The following is a 20,389-nucleotide window of genomic DNA, read 5'->3' as shown; positions in this document are numbered from 1 at the left end:
CTCTCCTCCAGACGCAAAGAATGCCCCCTTGTGCTCGTCACCTTCCTTGGTATAAACAGATCCTCAGCGAGATATTTGTATTGTCCCCTTATATACTTATACATGGTTATTAGATCGCCCCTTAGTCGTCTTTTTTCTAGACTAAATAATCCTAATTTCGCTAATCTATCTGGGTATTGTAGTTCTCCCATCCCCTTTATTAATTTTGTTGCCCTCCTTTGTACTCTCTCTAGTTCCATTATATCCTTCCTGAGCACCGGTGCCCAAAACTGGACACAGTACTCCATGTGCGGTCTAACTAGGGATTTGTACAGAGGCAGTATAATGCTCTCATCATGTGTATCCAGACCTCTTTTAATGCACCCCATGATCCTGTTTGCCTTGGCAGCTGCTGCCTGGCACTGGCTGCTCCAGGTAAGTTTATCATTAACTAGGATCCCCAAGTCCTTCTCCCTGTCAGATTTACCCAGTGGTTTCCCATTCAGTGTGTAATGGTGACAGTGATTCCTTCTTCCCATGTGTATAACCTTACATTTATCATTGTTAAATCTCATCTGCCACCTTTCAGCCCAAGTTTCCAATTTATCCAGATCCATCTGTAGCAGAATACTATCTTCTCTTGTATTATCTGCTTTACATAGTTTTGTATCATCTGCAAATATCGATATTTTACTGTGTAAACCTTACAGTCTATATATCAGCTGGGCCCATCTGCACCTGCCGTGCCAGTGTGTGTATCAGTCAATGCCATCTGCACCTGCCATGGCACTCTGTATATCAGATGGGCCCGCCTGCACCTGCTGTGCCAGACTGCTCATCCTCTGATCCTGTCTGCGCCTGCCATGCCAATGAGTAGATCTGCCGGACCATTCTGCATCTGTGAGTCCTGTCTTCCTGCCAGTGCCTGCCTGTATCAGCTATATCCACCTACGGAGCCATTCCAACTACCTGTCCTTCGGGGGTGAGGTGCCATGCGTTCGTAGTGTGTCCTGGAATAGCACTTGGCATTCATAGAAATTCAAGACCAACCCCACCATCAGGGGCTCTAGTGAACAGTCAGATGTTCACTTAGTCACGTCCCTCCAGGCTCTCTCTTGACCTTCCACCACTTCCGATACATAAAGCATACTCTTTGATTTCTAGAATAGATCTAAAGATGTCTCTGCCCAGCAAATAAAGGGTCTTCAATCTGGTCTCAGCAGGAGAATTCACCCTGGCATTATAGATAGCTTTCTTTCCAGTTAGATGCCTTTTTCTCAGAGAAAGAAGACTGTTGGTTTAAAATCTTAAAAATGGATCACCAAAAGACATGGACATACCAGAAAAAGAAACAGCCTTACCAACACCAAATCAGATTACAAATGTACTAGCAAGATGCCACAGACCCCATGATAAAGGCAGGGGGCAGCATAGGTGCAAAATACTGATGAAAACAGCCACTCAAAAACCTATCAATTCATGGAGGGAGTGGCTGCCTAGTAAAAATTGCACACAAATGAGGCTTGTGTAGAACACCAGTCACACAGGTACATGTGATGCACAGTGTCTGGCTTTCAGCCTGGTAATGACTCCCATACTATTAGATCAGGTGGGCTGTCCACCACTATATGAATGTGCAGCGCCCCAGAGACCTGGTCGTTGCAGTAATGTCGCTCTGCCGCTAAGGAGGGTGATGTTATGTCTGATTGCACTAAAGAAGTTCATCTGACCAGGTATCACAGCACACATTACACTTCACACTCCGGCCACTAGGGGGAGCAAAAGGCACTATTTATTAGGTCACTCCTCACACTGATAAAACTAGGGGTTGGACAGGAAGTTAGACAGAACGCAGCCTGGGAGAGCTCCAGGGAGGACCTGTCAGAACTGGGAATCTGGCAGGTACCTAGCCGAAAGGACAGATTGTTACGGAACCGCGCCTGCACTACGTTGCGGCGGTATCTAAAGAAAGGACACGAAGCGAAGGATATTGTGGACAGTGAGAAAAGAGATCAAGTACAAAGGAGAGCCAGTAGGAGTCGTGCCCCGAGATCGGCAACATCCTACTGAGGCGCATAGCCGGTGGCCGGAGCACCGAGGAAGTAACAGTCTCCACGCATTATTTCAAACAGCGGCAGGACAGTTAATTACAGGTTGGCTGTCTACCATACATCACCTAAGAAGGACATAGGAGGCAATCGTGGGAGAGGGGCGTCTCTAGGGTCCCAGAATAACTCCAGGCCTACCTGTCATAAAGGTGCATCCTAGCCATAACAAACCTGGGGGACTGAGAGAGAAAGATCTAGAAAGAACGAGAACAGAAGTTGTGAGGACTATCCCGAATGCCCAGCAGGGAAGAACTACAACACACAGGCGCTAGTGGTAGGCACTGATTTCCACCTGCAAAGGGAACTCTGGATGTGCCCTCGGACCGGCCGGTCTCAGACAGCCCTGTTGACAGTGCTCTGGATTGAGGATCCTGAAACCTTCAGTAAAAGGTAAAGAGACTGTAACTCTGTGTCCTTGTTATTCCTCGCACCTTGCACCACGCACCATCACCTTTCATTGGACGCCCATTAGCAGGGTCACGGACCGGGTCCAGCCACCGTGACAACCCCAGAATTGAGCCAGAGAGGACCGGCACTGAGTAACCCGCGGCCCTGCGTCTGGGGTCGCTCCAACTTGGCGTCACGAACAGGATCTACTTAAGCCTGAAGATTCAGGTCATGTGTGCCTTGGAACTGTGATTGAACTGTGACTCATTGCAAAGACTGTGTATTGCTATTTGCCGCCAAAAATCCGCCATTGCTGCGCCGTGTGGAGCGCGAGGGGAGGAGCCATAGCTTTGTGGGTGGAGCCGGCTGGAAAAGAGCGCGGAGCGGAAACGCGGTAAGGCGCCGATCCCGGAAGGAGAACCCCGACCCCGACAGGTTAGCAATGGGGGAAGAATGGCCATGTCGGATCCCGGAGGAGCGGAAGCGGTGGCCACAGCTGCAGACTCGGGAGCTCCTCCAGATTCCATGGTAGACGCAGCCATGGGTCTGATCTCACCGCTGGATGCCGCGGGGCGTGCCGCTCCCATCAACCAGCCAGATACTGCCGCTGCTACAACAGCCATAATACCCTTCTCTATGCCGTACCTACCAGGGGCCGCCTGGCTCCCGCGATACTTAGGAGAAGCTCATACATTAACTGACTTTAAAGAGGGGATTTGTAGCCTGCTCGAGTTATATCCCTTGACGGAGCCTCAGAAAGTTCATATGATAACCGGCCAACTCTTTGGAGTGGCATTGAGGGAAGTGAAGTCCTGGCCTGCTGCAGACAAGAAAACTGCGCAACAGGTATTTGCCAAGCTTAAAACCACCTTTGACACCCGCACCACTACGGAAATTAAACTGACGTTCTATGGGTGCAAGCAGAGGCCGCAAGATAGCTTACGGGACTATGCACTTAATCTTCAGGAGGCGCTGCGGGCCATCAAGCAAAGTGACCCAAACAGCATGCAAAATGAAGATAAACTCCTGAAGGAGCGGTTCGTCAAAGGGCTCCTGTGCAGTAACCAAAGGGCCCAGCTACACTTCTTGGCCATGCAGAACCCAGACCTAACTTTTGCACAATTCAAAGATAAAGCTATCCAGGCACTACCAGAGCGACAGCCCAGCCGTGCCACACTTCCCAGGCGTCAAGCCCTCACGTACCACCAGGAGGTGGCGCCGGACGCACCCATCTCCACCGAGGCCGATGCCCAGATCCTGGAAGACGACTCCCCTGCAGGACTGCGCCTCCAGGTACAGGAACTGACCAGGAGTGTTGCTGCCCTAGCCCGGACCGTCCAGTCCCTACAGGAGGCCCCCAAACAGAAGATCCAGCTGGCTTCCAGACCGGAAGATGTCCCCTGGCCGCGACCAAGGAGAGTTCCATCGACCAGAGGCAGAGACGACGATCGTTTTCATCGGGATGGACGACCTATCTGCCGCTGCTGCCACCAGGTGGGCCATCTTGCAAGGTACTGTCAGTTAAATGAGCAACCCCTCGGGCCAAGGGACGACCCCCAGGAGTAGAACGCCCAGGCCCGCAAAATTGGAGAGCCAAATACATCGGGGAGCGTCCAGTTCTCCCCATCGTGATCGACGGTATCCCCATGAACCCTTTTCTGGACACCGGTTCCCAGGTGACAACTATGCCCTACATTCTTTATAGACGTTATTGGGAGGACACCGACATTACCCGTGCCCCCGATGATGATTTCACCATAAAAGCTAGTAATGGCCAGCCGCTGCCGCAAGTGGGGTATAAAGAGGTCACTATTATGGTGGGCGCGGGTAGAATTGGAGGCCCAAGGAATTGTCATTGTTGATATTGACCGACGTGAACGTAACCCCATGATGACCATCGGTTCTAATGTCATAGAAAATTGTCTTGCAGAAGTTATTGTCTTGTTGCAGCAAGTAGCAGAGACAGCTGGTTACAGTGAACAACGTGCCTTGCAGAAAGAAATCAGAGCCCTAATGCGGAGACAGCAAGTGGAACTGACTGGTGGTGAAATAGGCTGGGTCACAGTGAGTGATTCGAACCCCATTGCAATACCCCCCAGGAGTGAAATGTTAATATGGTGTCGGGCAGCCTTAGGCCTCGGGGGTAAAGACTATCAGGCCCTGGTAGAACCTGTGTATTCGGAGAATAGGCCTACCCTCCTGACAGCCAGAGGGGTGGTTGACGTCCGCAAGGGGAGGGTGCCGGTACGTGTTCTTAACTGCGGGGAGGAGGAAGTCCACCTAACCAAATATGCCACACTTGCCAAGCTGTTTACTGTTAATAATAGTGTGATACAGGCACCCGGCCCCTTGGCTCCGTCCAAGTCGGCGAAGGACAACGGCTCTGCAGAGCAATCAAAAGATTGGTGTCAAGAATTACATGTGGGCACTGATGCTACTCCATCTCACCAGATACAGGGGGCCTACAGGGTGGTTCACGAGTATGAGCAGGTATTCAGCAAACACCCCCTTGATTTTGGGTGGGTAAAAGGGATTCAACATCACATCCCCACAGGAGATCACCCACCCATAAAAGAAAGATACCGTCCTGTACCCCAGCTCATTATCAGTGTACCAAGGACATGTTGCGAGAGATGAAGGAGGCTGGGGTAGTGAGAGACAGCTGTAGCCCCTGGGCAGCTCCGTTTGTCCTCGTTAGGAAGAAAGATGGCACCATGAGGATGTGTGTGGATTATAGGCAATTAAACCACATTACACATAAGGATGCATACCCCCTGCCTAGGATAGAGGAGTCCTTGGCTGCCTTAAAGTCTGCTAATTACTTCTCTACCTTAGATCTTACCAGTGGGTACTGGCAGGTTCCCGTGGCAGAGGCGGACAAGGAAAAGACAGCCTTCACGATGCCGATGGGTCTCTGCGAGTTCAACTACATGCCCTTCAGATTGTGTAATGCCCCAGGGATGTTCCAGAGGATGATGGAGTGCTGTTTGGGACACAAGAACTTTGAGACCGTGCTGATGTATCTGGACGATGTCATTGTCTTCTCTAAGACCTATGAAGACCATTTGAAGCACCTGGCCGAAGTATTTGAAGCGCTGTCCAACTTTGGCCTAAAGTTGAAACCGTCCAAATGCCATCTGCTCAAACCCAAAGTACAGTACTTGGGCCATATGGTGAGTGCCGAAGGAGTGGCCCCAGACCCCAACAAGGTCACGGTAATCAAGGACTGGCTGCAGCCCAGTAACCTTCATGAAGTCCGGCAGTTCCTCGGGTTGGTGGGCTACTACCAGAGGTTTATCAAGGACTTCACCAAGAAGGCTGCGCCGTTGCAAGACCTGTTGGTGGGCCTGCCCAAGAAACCCAAGGGTAAGAATACCCCGTTGGATTGGAACGACGGACTGGAAGGATCGTTCACTTGCTTAAAATTGGCACTGACGGGAGAAGAAGTACTAGCCTACCCTGAATACGACCAACCGTTTGTATTGTATACGGACGCCAGCAACGTGGGGCTGGGAGCTGTGCTGTCCCAGGTCCAGATGGGCAAGGAACGAGTAATCGCTTACGCCAGCAGGAAGCTTCGCCCCACTGAAAGGAACCCGGACAACTACAGTTCCTTTAAGCTGGAGTTCTTCGCTGTCGTTTGGGCCGTGATGGAGAGGTTCAAGCACTATCTGGCCTCAGCAAAATTCACCGTCTTCACGGATAATAATCCACTTACGCACTTGGACACAGCGAAACTCGGCACCTTGGAGCAGCGGTGGATGGCCCGGTTGTCCAATTACGACTTCACCATCAAGTAGCGGGCGGGGCACAAGAATGCGAATGCCGATGCATTATCCCGAATGCCTCACCTACCCAAAATGGAGGAAGATCCAGAAGCATTTGAAATAGTGGAGCTGCCCACTTTCCATCGTCCCAAGTCAACTCAGTGTTCCCATCAGGTGGAGAACAGGCGCAGAAACAAATAGGGCGCCCCGTTGAATCCCTTGCCCCACCATGGGTGGACAGAGAACCAGGATGGTGACCCTGCGGTCCGTCGGGGGGAAGAGCTCCCGAATGCCTCACCTACCCAAAACGGAGGAAGATCCAGAAGCATTTGAAGAAGTGGAGCTGCCCGCTTTCCATCGTCCCAAGGCAACTCAGTGTTCCCATCAGGTGGAGAACAGGTGCAGAAACAAACAGGGCGCCCCGTTGAATCCCCTGCCCCACCACGGGTGGACAGAGAACCAGGATGGTGACCCTGCGGTCCGTCGGGTGAAAGAGCTCCTGACGCAGGCAGGTTTGCATCCCGGCCCGGATGATCCACCGGAGGCATTACAGTTGTGGAAGGAGAGGGGCAAACTGTTTATTCACGATGGCAAGCTGTGCCGAAGGAGTATCGACCCCCGTACTCACGAATTGGTGTGGCAGATTGTGGTCCCCAGACAAGATGTGCCAATGGTCCTGGGAGCGTACCACAATGGGGCAGGACACTTCGGATGGAAGAAGCTGGAGAGGCTGCTCCGTGGGAGGTTCTACTGGATCAACATGAAGAAAGTCATCGAGAAGTGGTGTCGAGAGTGTGGCCCCTGTAGCCTATGCCGGAGGATCGTGACAGTCAACGGGCTCCCTTGCAGCCCATCATCACCAAACGGCCGCTCAAGTTGGTCGCGCTGGATCACGTAAAGCTAACACCTAGCCGGTCAGGTTATATCTACGCTTTCACCATTGTGGACCACTACTTCAGATTCCTGGTAGTCGTACCAGTCAAAAATCTGACGGCTGCCAAAACCTTCCAGCAGTGCTTCTGTCGACCCCATGGGTACCCAGAGAAGGTGTTGACCGATCAGGGGCCAGCATTTGAAGCGGAGGTGTTCCAGGAGTTCTGCAATTTGTACGGGTGTAAGAAGATCAGAACCATGCCGTACCATCCACAGACCAATGGGATGTGTGAGAAGATGAACCAAGTGGTGATCGACTTACTGAAGACCTTACCTGTAGAGGAGCGGAACTTGTGGCCTACAAAGTTACCAGACTTGGTAGACATGTACAACCACATCCCGGTGAATTCCACCAACTGCACCCCAGCATACCTGATGCGAGGAAGGTCTAGCAAGTTACCCATCGATCTGGACATGGGGGTCCTGACCCCAGAAGATATATTGCCAGATGCGGATTGGGATACCGAGAGGCAGCAAAAGTACCGCAACGTACAGGAATGTGTAGAAAGGAGTCTCGCTCAAACCAGACAGAAGCAAGAGAGGGACTACAACCGGTATGCTCCCGCGGATCCATTGGCACATGGTGAGAAGGGACTCAAACGAAAGAGGAGACTACACAAGCTTGATGATCAATGGGAAGCGGAACCATATACCATTCTCTCCTCTGATTTCGACAATACGAAGGTCTGTCTCATCAGTAAAGACGGAGGGGAGACCTCAACGGCCATATCCAGAGACCACCTGAAAATATGCCCTGATAAGCTGAAAGATGGGGAAACAGATCCCAGGACTTCTCCGCCTGTGGAAGAGGAGAAGATGATACACACTGTTCTTGGCGATTTTCCCCAGTCCTGGACTCAAATAAATCAGGCCATTGTGGTACCTGTCATTGTGGTACCACCAGAAGATGCGATGCCAACGGTCGAACCAGCGGGCCCTCCCTCTGTCATCGGTGAATCTGCCATGCCCACCACTAATAGTGGCAGCACTGAGGACTCCAGTATGCCAGTGCTGCCCAGACTCACTAGAAGTGTAGCTAGAAGACAGTGCACTACACTAGCGATAGCAAGCGTAGCGGGTCCTGTCAGGCCAGTAGCAACCCCTGCGCTGCGGAGGTCTATGCGTAGCACCAAGAATCAGACTCCACTTTGCTATAGACCTTGGATACATTAACGATAGTTGCTATTTGGTTGAAAATGATTGTGTAAATATCTGTGTTATAGGTTTAAAAATGGACAATGGTGTGATGGACAGTGAATCACTCCAAAACTTTCACAGGGGCCCCTTTGTTTACCCGGGGTCCCTGCTGTTCTATGGTTGCACCTACTGAACTGGGAGTCATGAACTGTGCATGACCAATCTTTTGCAACATTCAAGCGTCCTTACTTTCCATAACGGAAAGCACTGTTATATTTATTTGTTCATAGTATATAAGAATTTTGTGTGTTTTCTATTAACATGTATTGTTATTCTTCTTTTCCCAGTCCGGGAGTACTGGATTTAACCGGGGGGGAGTGCAGCGCCCCAGAGACCTGGTCGTTGCAGTAATGTCGCTCTGCCGCTAAAGAGGGTGATGTTATGTCTGATTGCACTAAAGAAGTTCATCTGACCAGGTATCACAGCACACATTACACTTCACACTCCGGCCACTAGGGGGAGCAAAAGGCACTATTTATTAGGTGACTCCTCACACTGATAAAACTAGGGGTTGGACAGGAAGTTAGACAGAACGCAGCCTGGGAGAGCTCCAGGGAGGACCTGTCAGAACTGGGAATCTGGCAGGTACCTAGCCGAAAGGACAGATTGTTACGGAACCCCGCCTGCACTACCTTGCGGCGGTATCTAAAGAAAGGACACGAAGCGAAGGATATTGTGGACAGTGAGAAAAGAGATCAAGTACAAAGGAGAGCCAGTAGGAGTCGTGCCCCGAGATCGGCAACATCCTACTGAGGCGTGTAGCCGGTGGCCGGAGCACCGAAGAAGTAACAGTCTCCACGCATTACTTCAAACAGCGGCAGGACAGTTAATTACAGGTTGGCTGTCTAACATACAACACCTAAGAAGGACATAGGAGGCAATCGTGGTAGAGGGGCGTCTCTAGGGTCCAGGAATAACTCCAGGCCTACCTGTCATAAAGGTGCGTCCTAGCCATAACAAACCTGGGGGACGGAGAGAGAAAGATCTAGAAAGAATGAGAACAGAAGTTGTGAGGACTATCCCGAATGCCCAGCAGGGAAGAACTACAACAGACAGGCGCTAGTGGTAGACACTGATTTCCACCTGCAAAGGGAACTCTGGATGTGCCTTCGGACCGGCCGGTGTCAGACAGCCCTGTTCACAGTGCTCTGGATTGAGGATCCTGAAACCTTCAGTAAAAGGTAAAGAGACTGCAACCCTGTGTCCTTGTTATTCCTCGCACCTTGCACCATCACCTTTCATTGGACGCCCATTAGCAGGGTCACGGACCGGGTCCAGCCACCGTGACAACCCCAGAATTGAGCCAGAGAGGACCGGTACTGAGTAACCCGCGGCCCTGCGTCTGGGGTCGCTCCAAATGCACCACACAAGAACAGAAACCCCCGTTCACCAAACCAACACTAAAGGGCCTGGCTGCATCCTGCAAAAAAAATGGAAAAGTGTATTTGTAATCTGACTTGATGTTGGTAAGGCTATTTCTTTTTTTTTTGGTATAGTATTAAAACTTTTCTGCTTGTCTAAATATTTAAAGTTTTTCTGAAACTTGGATTACCTTATATATGTAGGGGTGAGGTTGCAATGAAGATGTCGAGGCAACATGGGGTTGTGATGGCGTTGTTTACTTCTAAGCATTAATATGTGATAAAGTTATGTTATATTTTATCCCTATGGCCGGAGTTGTGTGTTCAGTTCTCCTACAAGCTATGCCTAAGGCCGTCCCTGGGAATGCGAGAGGTCTGTCCACTAGGGGAACCATACAGTAGAACGGGATACAGTGTACTGCACTTGGGATTAGATGGTTAATAGAGCTGGATTTGCTCACAGTTTTGGGAGGGGTTAGATGGGGTTTTATAGAAAATGTTTCTGGGTTACAGTTAGTTAGAAAGCCAGAGTCCAGGACTCAGTAAGTGCAAGTTCTGGGTGGAGTGGAGAGCAAGTCTAAACATAGCAGAGATAGCAAGTTCTAGTGAAGATGCAGCAGAGAAGAACAAGTTCAGTCAGTGCAAGTTTCCTAGAAGAATAAGGCTACATCTTCAGCCACGTCTGGACGCCGGGATAGTCTTGGGCCCAATGTCCAGAAGAGGTAAAAAGAGTCATGCCTTTGTCTCCCTGATGAGGAAGATGTCAGCCAGGTCGCAGAGTGGGGTGAAGATTGTGGGTCTCAGGACAAAACGGGGACTAGGACTGATGGAGCACAAGACCAAGGGAACATCATGAAAAAGAGACTTTGTTATGGACTGACCTGAGTAGGAGTAGTAGTATTGCAACCGCTAGGGGCAGCACCGGCAGGTAGCGTAGTCAGGAATAGCCAGGAGTCAGTACACAGGGGCAGAAGTATAGCTAAAGGATACACGGTAGCAGCAGCATAATTTTGAGAATAAGCAGCAGGTAGAAAGAAGTTTGACTAAACCCTAGGAGCTCAATAATCTCCCAAGGAAGGAAGTGCAATGCCAGGTTTAAGTAGGGTATTCAAACAGGAGATGACAGGGTTACATAGTAACATAGTAGCATAGTTAGTGAGGCCGAAAAAAGACATTTGTTCATCCAGTTCAGCCTATATTCCATCATAATAAATCCCCAGATCTACGTCCTTCTACAGAACCTAATAATTGTATGATACAATATTGTTCTGCTCCAGGAAGACATCCAGGCCTCTCTTGAACCCCTCGACTGAGTTCGTCATCACCACCTTCTCAGGCAAGCAATTCCAGATTCTCACTGCCCTAACAGTAAAGAATCCTCTTCTATGTTGGTGGAAAAACCTTCTCTCCTCCAGACGCAAAGAATGCCCCCTTGTGCCCGTCACCTTCCTTGGTATAAACAGATCCTCAGCGAGATATTTGTATTGTCCCCTTATATACTTATACATGGTTATTAGATCGCCCCTCAGTCGTCTTTTTTCTAGACTAAATAATCCTAATTTCGCTAATCTATCTGGGTATTGTAGTTCTCCCATCCCCTTTATTAATTTTGTTGCCCTCCTTTGTACTCTCTCTAGTTCCATTATATCCTTCCTGAGCACCGGTGCCCATGTGCGGTCTAACTAGGGATTTGTACAGAGGCAGTATAATGCTCTCATCATGTGTATCCAGACCTCTTTTAATGCACCCCATTGGGTTGAGCCAATCACGAACTCAGTGTGTAGACAATCAGGAACTCAGGGTGGAAACAATGAGGAACAACACAGGTACTAGTATCAAGGTTAGCAAGCAACTGTCCTGTGAGCTGAATAGCTCAGAGGGAGGAACTGCCGCCTGGTACACAAGAGCTGCTGCGTTTGAGTCCTGATAGTACTCCCCTCCTTCCAGGATGGTCTCTGGACATCTCAGGTGCTGGCTTCTCTGGATGTCTCCGATGAAAGGCTCTTGTAAGCCTGGGTGCATGGACGTTGCCCTCCAACTCCCATGAATTATCTTCTGGTCCGTAACCCTTCCATTGCACCAAATATTGTAATCTACCTCTAAATCTTCTAGAGTCAAGATTTTTGTCAACAATGTACTCTTCTTCACCATGGACTTTTTCTGGTAGAGCAGGTGGCTGAGTTCTTCCTGGAAATGGGTTCTCACTGAATAGTTTGTGCAAGGATACAAGGAATACAGGATTTATTTTCAGAAATTTTAAACGGAAAGCAACTAATTTGTGCAGAAATTTGAAAAGGTCCTATGAATTTTTGACCCAATTTAGAAGATATCGCTATCCTCCTCTTTCGGCCTCTCGCAGCATACTAACGCTCCAACACATGAAGATGGAAACTCCCTTGACTTGGTCTTCTCCCGGCTTTGCTCAGTGGATGATTTCACAAACTCCCCTCTCCCGCTCTCTGACCACAACCTTCTTTCATTCTCTATCAAGAACTGCCATCCCGCTCAGGTCACCCCCACTTTCCACACTTATAGAAACATACAGGTCATTAACACCCAGAAACTTATGAAGAACTTGCAGTCCTCATTGGCCCCAATCTTCTCCATCTCATGTCCTGATTCTGCTCTGAAGCATTACAATAAAACCCTGCAAAGTGCTCTGGATGAAGCTGCTCCTCCTATACATAAAACAACTCGGCACAGACGGCAACAACCGTGGCACACGCTGCAAACACGTTTCCTGCAGCGGTGCTCCAGGTGCGCAGAACGTCTGTGGAGAAAATCTAATCTACCCGAAGATTTCATCCATTATAAGTTCATGCTAAAGACATACAATTCTGCCCTTCACCTCTCCAAACAAACCTACTTCAACACCCTCATCACCTCGCTGTCCAATAACCCTAAACGTCTCTTTGATACGTTCCAGTCCCTACTCAACCCAAGAGAGCAGGCCCCAACCACGGATCTCCGTGCTGACGATCTGGCCAATTACTTCAAAGAAAAAATTGACCACATTCGACAGGAAATCATCTCCCAATCTCTTCATACCATGCACTGTCCTCCCTCCCCCACTGCATCTAGTTCACTCTCTGACTTTGAAGCAGTTACAGAAGAAGAAGTAAGCAGGCTCCTTGCATCTTCTCGCCCGACCACTTGCACCAGTGACCCCATTCCATCACATCTCCTCCAGTCCCTTTCCCCGGCTGTCACCTCTCACCTAACAAAAATATTCAATCTTTCCCTCACTTCCGGTATTTTTCCCTCCTCATTTAAGCATGCCATCATACATCCATTACTTAAAAAACCATCCCTCGATCAAAACTGTGCCGCTAATTATAGACCTGTCTCTAATCTTCCCTTCATTTCTAAACTCCTCGAACGCCTGGTCCACTCCCGTCTTACCCGCTATCTCTCAGATAACTCTCTTCTCGACCCTCTTCAATCTGGCTTCCGCTCTTTACACTCTACTGAAACTGCCCTCACTAAAGTCTCTAATGACCTACTAACAGCTAAATCTAATGGTCACTACTCCATGCTAATTCTCTTGGATCTCTCTGCAGCATTCGATACTGTGGATCATCAGCTCCTCCTCACTATGCTCCGCTCCATCGGCCTCAAGGACACCATTCTCTCCTGGTTCTCCTCCTATCTCTCTGACCGATCCTTCACTGTATGTTTTGCTGGTTCCTCCTCCTCTCACCTTCCCCTTACTGTTGGGGTTCCTCAAGGATCAGTCCTAGGCCCCCTCCTCTTCTCGTTGTATACTGCCCCTATTGGACAAACAATCAGTAGATTTGGTTTCCAGTACTATCTCTATGCTGACGACACCCAATTATACACTTCTTCTCCTGATATCACACCGACCTTTTTAGAAAACACCAGTGATTGTCTTACCGCTGTCTCTAACATCATGTCCTCCCTCTATCTGAAACTAAACCTGTCAAAAACTGAACTCCTCGTGTTCTCTCCCTCTACTAACCTACCTTTGCCTGACATTGCCATCTCCGTGTGCGGTTCCACCATTACTCCAAAGCAACATGCCCGCTGCCTTGGGGTCATCCTTGATTCTGACCTTTCATTCACCCCCCACATCCGATCACCGGCTCGCTCTTCTTACCTGCATCTCAAAAACATTTCTAGAATTCGCCCTTTTCTTACTTTCGACTCTGCAAAAACTCTTACTGTTTCACTTATTCATTCTCGTCTGGACTATTGTAACTCTCTACTAATCGGCCTCCCTCTTACCAAACTGTCCCCGCTCCAATCTGTCCTGAATGCTGCTGCCAGGATCATATTCCTCACCAACCATTACACCGATGCCTCTACCTTGTGCCAGTCATTACACTGGCTACCCATCCACTCCAGAATCCAGTACAAAACTACTACCCTTATCCACAAAGCACTCCATGGCTCAGCACCACCCTACATCTCCTCCCTGGTATCAGTCTACCACCCTACCCGTGCCCTCCGCTCCGCTAATGACCTCAGGTTAGCATCCTCAGGTTCCTCGCATCATGTTCTCATTCACTTTATGCAGTTAATAGCCCTCTGTGTCTGTACTGCTACATACTTAGGCAGTTAACTGGTTCATGCAGCTTTACATGAACACCCGAGCCTTACACTATGGCCGGTCCGAATAACTAAAGCAATTGTTATCATCCACCTCTCGTGTCTCCCCTTTTCCTCATAGTTTGTAAGCTTGCGAGCAGGGCCCTCATTCCTCCTGGTATCTGTTTTGAACTGTATTTCTGTTATGCTGTAATGTCTATTGTCTGTACAAGTCCCCTCTATAATTTGTAAAGCGCTGCGGAATATGTTGGCGCTATATAAATAAAAATTATTATTATTATTATAGTACATTCGTTTTCAGATTTTTTTGTAAACAGCCAAGCCTTGTCACCAAGCTGAAGGGTTGAAAGGTCTTTTCGATGTTTATCCGCTATTTCCTCTACAGATAGATAACATGGGATCCACAATGTGCACTCCCTTAGAAGCCAATGAAAATAATTAAATACAACAGTATAGACTGAATGTAGGGTTCATACCACCCTGCAGAGACTTGGTTATAGGGAAAGAGACTGAGCAATGTTACTCAGGTTATTTGACGTATGCCACATAGGGATACAGATTAACACCTGGAGTCACCACACTGGTTGCTTAATTGATTTTTAAACTCATAAACAGATTTTTTTTATTAACAGAATTTACTTTATCCATTTTTAAGGAACAACATCTTGTGGTTTTCTGCTGCCACTTACATTTTCCCTCACCCCAGCCAAGTATGCTAATCGTGTACATTATCAAAGAGTTTTCTATATGTTAGAAAATCTTAGCTGATAGTAGGAAATTATATTAAATTAATAACATCATTACTCTCCTGGTAAATCCTAAATCCTCATCAGTCTTGATGGCTTGTCCTGCAGTGACGATCTGCCATACATTCATGTGATGTGCAACTAATAACTGGCATCCCTGCCGCTGAGGCCATCAGTCCAGAATTTTCAAGACAGTCGATAAAAATAGGACATTTTTGTCCCATGTCCACAGAAGCTGAAGAAACATGCACAGATTGTTGTGACTAGAGATGAGTGAACTTGTTCGGAAAACATTCACCAATCTCAAATTTGGCATGAATGTTGCACATTTGGATTCGTGTCTGGATTCCTGAGCTTTTTTCCTAAAAATTGGCAAAAGTCGGCCAAAGTTCGGTAAATGACAGCGTTCACTCACTAAGAGCTCTCTCAGACGTCAGTGTGTCATCAGTGGGCTTTGCTCGGCTCTTCCCACTTGCCCTGTGGCAGTGGCAAGTGGGGTTGATGAGACATTTGTATTGTCTGATGACATCAAGCTCATGGCTTAGTAATGAAGAGGCATCTATAATCTGGGTGAGTCCCAAGTTGGAAGTATTTTATGTATATATAGCAGTTGCCGTTTCACCTGTATAATGTACAGTTAAAACCAGAAGTTTACATACACTATATCAAAAGACATATTTGCATGTTTTTCTCAATATCTGACATGAAATCAGAATAAACCTTTCCCGTTTTAGGTCAAGTTAGGATTACCATAATTATTACTATTTGCTAAACGCCAGAATAATGAGAGAGAATGTTTAAAGGTATTTTTATTACTTACTGCAAAGTCAAAAGTTTTCATACATTTCTTTAGTATTTGGTACAATTGCCCTTAACGGGAATCTGTCACCTCCAAAATCGAAGATGAGGTAAGCCCAGTATGAGCCCCAATTCATCATTTGCTCCCCACACTTCCAATCTGTCATTTGCTCTCCCCCACTCCCAATTCGTTATTTGCTTTCCACACTCCAAAATCATGCCGCGAACCAAAAACAAATGGAACAAATAAGAAACAAAGAAATTAAGATCTATGAGTCTGAAAAAGCCTATAAAGCCACTAAAGCTTTGGAACTCTAGCAAATCACAGTGAGATCCAATATCCACAAATGGCGAAAATATGGAGCAGTGGTGAACGTTCCCAGGAATGGCCAGCCTGGAAAAATTACCCCAAGAGCGCAATGACAACTCATTCAAGAGATCAAAAAGCAACCCTCAAAAAGATCCAAAGAACTGCAGGCCTCAAGTGCCTCAGTTAAGGTCAGTGTTCATGACTCCACCATAAGAAAGAGACTGTTCAATAATGGCCTGAATGGCAAAGTTCCAAGATGAAAACTACTTCTGAGTAAAAAGCACATAAAGGCTCCTCTCAGTTTTGCCAGTAAACATCTTGATGATCACCAAGCCTTTTGGGAGAATACTCTGTGGAATGACAAGACAAAAGTTAAACTTTTTGGAAGATGTATGTCCCACTACAATTGGCACAGAAGTACCACACATTTCAGAAAATGAACAACATACCGACAGTGAAATAAAGTATGGTGGTGGTAGATGGTCTGGGGCTGTTTTGCTGCTTCTGGACCTGGAAGACTTGCCGTGGTAAATGGAACCATTAATTCTGCTGTCTACCAAAAAATTCTGAAGGAGAATGTACATCCATCTATTCGTGACCTCAAGCTAAAGCGCACTTGGGTTATGTAGCAAGACAATGATCCATCCACCTCTAAATGGCTTAAGAAAAACAAAATTAAGACTTTGGAGTGGCCTAGTCATAGTCCTGACCTTAATCCGATTGAATTGCTGTGGAAAGACCTTAAAAAGGCAGTTCATGCTCGGAAACCGCCCAATGTGGCTGAATTACAACCATTCTGTAAAGATTAGCGGATCAAAACTCCTTCACACCGTTGTAATAGACTTATTGACAGTTACCGCAAATGCTTGATTGCAGTTTTTGCTGCTAAGGGTGGTCAACCAGTTATTAGGTTTAGGAGCAATCACTTTTTCACACAGGGCCATGATCCTGAGAAATGTAGCTTTGAAGATCACCAAGTAAATGCAGCTGTGATCGATCATGCGCACTGCCGTGTTAATCACATGTGATTTATCAAATACTTCATTTAAGACAGTGGTGAGAGGAATGAAAAAGTAAAAGCAAAATTCACTGATTGGTGTTGATGGGTGTTGTAGTATGTGGGCTAGTGGGGTTTATGTGCCAGGGCTGCGTTTTGGTCCTAATCCTGCCCTGGTACTCGGCATCTGTCACTGTAATGGTATAGCGCTTTAACCTTTATCATAGATAATATTTACCATTTGGGTGAAGTTTTATTGAATAGTCAGAGAATCAGAGAACACGGTAAAGGTGTGGCAACATTGCCTTCTACACTTAATAGGTGATTTCAAAGATGGTAAGTTATGAGCTATGCATAAGATATCCATAGGATAGGGTATAACTTACTGATCCCTAGGGATCTGACCACTTGGACTCCAGAGAGTGGAACTTTGGCCCCTGGTAACTGGGTACTGCAGAAGCCTGTCTTGAATGGAGGGCAGGTGTACATGCTGGACCCCAACTCCTTAAATTGTTTATGGGACTGCTGGAGACAGCCGAACATTATTCTTCCATAAAGGACGAAACTCTGCAGACAACCAACAATCAGTATCCCAAATTACAATCTTGGAAATTACCCTTTAAAGGGACTCTGTCACCTGAATTTGGCGGGACTGGTTTTGGGTCATATGGGCGGAGTTTTCGGGTGTTTGATTCACCCTTTCCTTACCCGCTGGCTGCATGCTGGCTGCAATATTGGATTGAAGTTCATTCTCTGTCCTCCATAGTACACGCCTGCGCAAAGCAATCTTGCCTTGTGCAGGTGTGTACTATGGAGGACAGAGAATGAACTTCAATCCAATATTGCAGCCAGCATGCAGCCAGCGGGTAAAGAAAGGGTGAATCAAACACCCGAAAACTCCGCCCATATGACCCAAAACCAGTCCCGCCAAATTCAGGTGACAGGTTCCCTTTAAGAAAAAAACTATGAGGAAAATATAGTTAGAGAGAATGTGGCAGTTTTATCAGCTTGTTGCTCACATTGATGTATACAAATTCATGGTGAACTATAATAGGGGTGAGTGCAAAATCAAAACAAGTCTATAAAACACTGTACAATGCTTGATTTGGACAATCTAATGAAATGACTGAGATTGTAACATTATCAGTAGCGATGAGCGAATATACTCGTTAATCAAGATTTCTCGAGCATGCTCGGGTGTCCTCCGAGTATTTTTTAGTGCTTGGAGACTTAGTTTTTCTTGCCGCAGCTGAATTATTTACATCTGTTAGCCAGCATAAGTACATGTGGGGGTTGCCTGGTTGCTAGGGAATCCCCACATGTAATCAAGCTGGCTAAGAGATGTAAATCATTCAGCTGAGGTGAGGAAAAGTAAATCTCCGAGCACTAAAAAATACTCGGTGGTCACCTGAGCGTGCTCGAGAAATCTCAAGTAACGAGTATATTCGCTCACCACTAATTATCAGCATCTGAGAGTGATGTACTGTAAATGGTGCCAAGGGATGACAGATGTTTGTGAAAAACAGCACATGGATGTTACGGCCACTACTCACCTTTGCGGCTCCATCCCTGGCTCTCGGCGCGCCGCTCCTTCCACCGGTGCTGCGGCTTCCAGGTTCCGGCGCGCTTCCTCCTCGGCATCGCGAACTCCCGCCTTCAGTGCGCGCTCCCGCTGTCCTACTGCTGGTGGGCGGCGCGCTCGTTCCCGGCACCTTGTCTAGCTTCTGTGCAGGTGTGCAGGGATTCACAGCTGACGCTGATCCTCTGTTTCCGGATACCTTCTGTCTCGGCCAATCCTGGGTAGGTTCGGGGTATTTTAGGCCACCTCCTCTGTTAGTAGGTGCCTGAGTATCATTTGCTATTTGCTTCTGTCTCTGGCCCTTCTGCTTTGTGCTACTGTGCTTCAGTCAGCTCCGAGTGTTACTCCTTTGCTCTCGCCCTTTTGCTCGCCTCTTTCCCGTTTCTTTTGGTGCTTTCTCTTCCTCAGTTCCGCTCCTGTTCCAGTCTTTCTTCAGCTCTAGCTAGTCGTCCTCTTCCATTCTCCGTTGCCATTTGTCCCTCCGCCTCCGTTCCGGTACTCCAGTTTGTGTCTTTTACTTTGTCCTCCGGAGTCGTCCCTCTTGGTATCTGCTACCGTGGATTAGCGACCTCTGGACCTGCTCCTGACAGTCCCTGTATAGGGGTTGGTTACCATTAGGTCTGCTCGCCCAGGGGTAGGTCTCTTCCACGGTCCAGAGGGTCCACTCTCTTTTCACCTTGAACTTAATAATGGAGTTTTAGGGTAAGGTTTCTGGCTTATATTTTTGTGGATACTCTAACATAGGCCACCACAAGCGAACACTTCTCTGAACAACTGGTCATTTTAGTTAATAGCCAACACTAGAAAGGGTAATAAAACTAGAACAGCTGATATAAATGGGTCTAAACACCAAAGCAAGCAGTAGTAAAGGCTAACAAATTGTCCTACAGGAAGCAAAGTATTCTTTGCACACACTTGAGTCAGGGGTGGACACTGACAGATTTGAGCCCCTGTGCAAGAAATGTGTCTGAGTCCCCCTCTTTTTATGGTGACAAAGCTACAGATAGATAGATATATATTTAATACTAACACAGTTGTGAGGATATATGAAAACTACATACAGAGATGCACTACTACATAATCAATAGCAACAAACAAAAATAGAGCTAATAAGTCATGCATTTTTATTGAAAATATTATGCAGAGTGCCGAAAATGGACCACAACCAATATATAAGCATAAATATGTAAAAGATGCAAAGAATGCAAAAAGCAGATCCTAGTGTTTCTAGATTCTCTAACGAGAATAATATTCCAATATAATTACAAACAAAGTACTTACATCAAGTAATGCACCAAATAGGGATGTGTATAGAGGGGTCACCAAACCCCATACACGCATTTCACCCAAGCGTCGTCAGGGAACATGTCATAGGTATATATTGTGACAGGGTCACTGGCACGGTATATGAGGAGAGATATGTGTCATGGAGACTGCTTTCTTCTGTGATCTAGAAACCCATAAGTTTCTCTTCAGCATGCTATGTGCTGAAGGAGTTAATCAGCCATGTTATGGGATAGGTTTGTAGGTGAGTAGGTAAGAGATTAGCAGAATGCCTACTCACCATATCTCCACCTCAAGGGTGTGGCTGGGATCTTAAATATACAGCCGCTGTTTTTTTATTATCTGTGTTGTGGTTTGGAGAGGAGAGACTCCAG

This window comes from Ranitomeya imitator, chromosome 2 (assembly GCF_032444005.1).
Source record: "Ranitomeya imitator isolate aRanImi1 chromosome 2, aRanImi1.pri, whole genome shotgun sequence".
NCBI classification, from domain to species: domain Eukaryota; kingdom Metazoa; phylum Chordata; class Amphibia; order Anura; family Dendrobatidae; genus Ranitomeya; species Ranitomeya imitator.
This window is presented reverse-complemented; position numbering follows the sequence as displayed.